Raw genomic sequence first — 4,345 nt, forward strand, 5'->3', positions numbered from 1 at the left:
ACAAACATTTTTAAAAAATAAGAGAGGAGAATGTCTGGACTCAAGGTGCTGGGATTACAGGTGTGAGCCACTGTGCCCCACTCAGTGAGGAACTTTATTTTCCTGAGAATCTCCTTTTTTCTTCCCTCTTTCTATCTAAATTGAACTTATTTTTCAAAATTCAGATCAAATTTTGCTGTCACACTGAAGCTTTTTTGACCAATCCAGTTCTCAGTTATCTTTTCCTTTTTTTCTTTACTTCTCTTTATACTTGGAGAGATAAAAAGCCCAAGTATATTGTTGGAAATAGTGAAAGGGCGTTTAGGTGTTATATGTTTGGAAGAATTTGTCTGTGTAAGGCTCTCTGTGAATTTTTAATAGAGCAGCTTAGAAGGGAAAAAGAAGTTTTCAATAGAAAACTTGGACTAAATATCAGGGCATTTGTATTTTTAGAATACAATACTAAAAGTTGGCCTTTTTAAGTTGGACTTTAAAAGGAAGTTTTCAATAGAAAACTTGGACTAAATATCAGGACATTTGTATTTTAGTCCTGACTCTGCCATTAGCAGTTTGGCTTCAATCAAGTCATGTAACTTCTTTGTCCCCCAATAACCTCATCTTTAAAATTAATGTCTTCGACTATATAATCCAAGTCTAGACACGATGGCTAAAATGCAAACATTCAGCTGCAATTTAAAGATAGGAAGTGTTAGTTGGGGGCAGATTTTGCCTTTGAGAGTGTGTGGGATTATGGGTTGGCACTGGACTTTCTGTGCCCCAGACAACATCTGTTGTCAGACCTCTCACCATCCTGTGGAACTGTCATCCCATCCCCAGACCTCTTACCCTGCCCCAAACCACAGAGGCACTGCACTAGCTCTTGCTTGTCTAGGTCTCAGTCTTTGTTCTGAGATGCTTGCCCTGGCCCACCCCTCCTTCATGGTTATCTCAATCTGCATCCTCTCAGCTTTACACCGAATTGCTTTCTCTCTTTTTTTTTTAAGTTTATTGAGACTTTTATTATGGTCCAATGTACGAGCTATCTTGATAAATGTTTCATATACACTTGAATATGTTTTCAATATGTTTTCTACTTTTTTAAAAAATTATACTTTAAGTTCTGGGATACAAGTGCAGAATGTGCATCTTTGTTACGTAGGTATACACGTGCCATGGTGGTTTGCTGCACCCATCAACGTGTCGTCTACATGAGGTATTTCTCCTAATGCTATCCCTCCCTTTGCCTCTCACCCCACAACAGGCCCCGGTGTGTGATAATCCCCTCCCTGTGTCCGTGTGTTCTCATTGTTTAACTCTCACTTATGAGTGAGAACATGTGGTGTTTGGTTTTCTGTTTCTGTGTTAGTTTGCTGAGAATGATGGTTTCCAGCTTCAACCATGTCTCTGCAAAGGACACGAACTCATCCTTTTTTAAGGCTGCATAGTATTCCATGGTGCATATGTGGCACATTTTCTGTATTCAGTCTATCACTGAGGGGCATTTGGGTTGGTTCCAAGTCTTTTCTATTGTCAATAGTGCTACAATAAACATACTATTCAGAATCTACAAAGAACTTGAGCAAATTTACAAGAAAAAAACAACCTTATCAAAAGTGGGCAAAGGATATGAACAGACACTTCTCAAAAGAAGACAGTAGAGGCAACCTAAACATGGAGACAGCGGGCTCTGGGACTGGGCAGCCAGCCTCTCTGCTGGAGGCTCTGGGGTCCACAGATGACTGTCTTTTCCTGGTTAAAAGTGGAATTTTCCTTGGTACTATTGATGCAGCAGGAATGCTAGCTGGATTTATTACAACATTATCATTGGCTAAAAGGAAAAGCCCTGCATGGTTCAATAAGAGAAGCACAGCCATGGCTGCATTACCGGAAAGCAGATCTTCCCTTGTCTTGCGAGCTCTGGGCTGGGGCTCACTATATGTGTGGTGTGGGGTTGGGGTGATTAGCTTCTCAGTGTGGAAAGCTTTAGGAGTTCACAGTGACGTGTAAGAGATATCCTTATTTTAACTGAAGGCTACATCACCAACTTTCTAGCCGAGAAGTCGTTTTTCTTCGGGACCCACAATCAAAGGCTTTCCTCCGGCATGAGAAAGGAGTAGCATTCTCATCTGGTCAGTTTTTAGTGCTGAAGTGACTCCGAGTCGTCCCCGACCCCGCTCAAGCTCCTGCTGACTGTCCCAGGGTGGGTCTGGCCAGGACTGGCACCAAGGCAGTGGGATCCTTTATAAATAGGCCTCCAGCGCCATACATCAGAAAGCAGGAGCCCCCTTCTGGGATACTGGGAGATGGTGCAGGCAGCCCCCGGTACGCAAAGCACAGTGCCCTATCCTTCCCGGCAGGGCCACGGTTCAGAAGATGTAACCTGATTTTCATCTGTAGTCACTAGAAGCATTTTTCCTTGACATTCATACTAAAAATAGAAAACCAGTAATTCCAGGGATCTGGGTTAGCCTCTTAATGATGAGAATACTCTTTGTAAAACTGACTCCAGAAATCACTTGCTAGAGAAGCAGCCCTTCACTGCCTTAGTCTGAGCACCCACGGAAAGCACGTATTGGAGGCGCTGGCAAGACCCACGCAGCCGCAGTAGAGGGCCGGGGGCAGGTCGTGCGCACCCGCCATAGAGGGCTGGAAGGTGCTGCCAACGGCTCTCTCGGCGTCTCGACATTCTGGTCAGCAGTTTTTTTCCGTTCTCTCCCTCCACGTTTTGAGTGAGCAGCCATGAGTTGGACTGTGCCTGTTGTGTGGGTCAGCCAGAGAGTGAGCTCGGCGGGAGCGAATTTTCTGTGCCTGGGGATGGCCCTGTGTCCCCGTCAGGCGGCGTGCATGCTGCTCGAGGGCGCCTGGCTCTTCACCCCCGTGAGCAAGATGGCGACTGTGAAGAGTGAGCTTACTGAGCGCCTCACTTCGAGGAGCCCTGTCATCACAGTAAGGTCACTTTCATAGGAACTGGATCAGTGGGCATGGCCTGCGCTATCAGCATCTTATTAAAAGGCTTGAGTGATGAACTTGCCTTTGTGGATCTTGATGAAGGCAAACTGAAAGGTGAGACAATGGATCTTCAACATTCAGCCCTTTCATGAAACTGCCAAACATTGTTTGTAGCAAAGATTACCTTGTCATGGCGAACCCCAGCCTAGTGATTATTACAGCAGGGGCATACCAAGAAAAGGGAGAAACGCGCCTTCATTTAGTCTAGCGAAATGTGACCATCTTCAAGTTAGTGATTTCCAGTATTGTCCAGCACAGCCTCCTCTGCAAACGATTATTGTTTCCAATCCAGTGGATATCTTAACTTACGAAGCCTGGAAGTTGAGTGCATTTCCTAAAAACCGTGTTATTGGAAGCGGCTGTAATCTAGATACTGCTCGTTTTCTATTCTTGATTGGACAAAAACTTCGTATCCACTCTGAAAGCTGCCATGGATGGATCCTCGGAGAGCATGGAGATTCAAGTGTTCCTGTGTGGAGTGGAGTGAACATAGCTGGTGTCCTTTTGAGGGATCTAATCTCTGATATAGGAACTGATAAAAATCCTGAGCAGTGGAAAAATGTCCACGAAGAAGTGACTGCTAGTGCCTATGAGATTATTAAAGTGAAAAGTTCTACTTCTTGGGCCATTCGCCTATCTGTAGCTGACTTAACAGAAAGTATTTTGAAGAACATTAGGAGAACGCATCCAGTTTCCACCATAATTAAGGGCCTCTGTGGAATAAATGAAAAAATATTCCTCAGTATTCCTTCCTTGGAGAGAAGGGTATTACCAGCCTTATAAAGATAAAGCTGACCGCTGAAGAGGAGGCCCATATGAAAAATAGTGCAAAAACACTTTGGGAAATTCAGAAGGAGCTTGAGCCTTAAAGTTGTCTAAAACTACTGTTCCAAAATTATTGAAGAGATCATAGGTACAGGATTATATATCAAAATTTTGAATAAACTTGAATTCCTAAAAGATGGAAACAGGAAAGTGGGTAGAGTGACTTTCCTATTTATTTAGTCTTCCAGCTCTTTTATTTAGCATCCAGGCGCTGGGTGATACTTACTTACAATTCCCAAAGAAAGTGTTTTTGGTACCACTGATGTAGTAGCACTTACCTTGTTTTATATATATATGTAGTTGGCATTTGGTTCCCAGAAAGTAGGATGTAGGTATTTATTGTGTTCTAGAAATTCTGATTCTTTTCTTTAGATATATGCTATTTCTTCTTGCTGGTTTATTTCTATGTTCATTTGTATGCTGTAAAAAATTGGTAATTTCCTCTACAATGTAAAAAGTATGTACATACAAAAAAAAAAAGAAGACATTTATGCAGCCAACAAACATATGAAAAAAAGCTCAGTCGTCACTG

General features: G+C 42.9%; 1 pseudogene; it reads left to right on the forward strand.

The window, feature by feature from the left end:
- Positions 1-2,718: 2,718 nt before the first annotated feature.
- LOC111551268 lies at positions 2,719-3,857 on the forward strand (annotated as a pseudogene).
- The last annotated feature ends 488 nt before the right edge of the window (positions 3,858-4,345 follow it).

Source organism: Piliocolobus tephrosceles, chromosome 10 (genome assembly GCF_002776525.5).
Source record: "Piliocolobus tephrosceles isolate RC106 chromosome 10, ASM277652v3, whole genome shotgun sequence".
NCBI lineage: Eukaryota > Metazoa > Chordata > Mammalia > Primates > Cercopithecidae > Piliocolobus > Piliocolobus tephrosceles.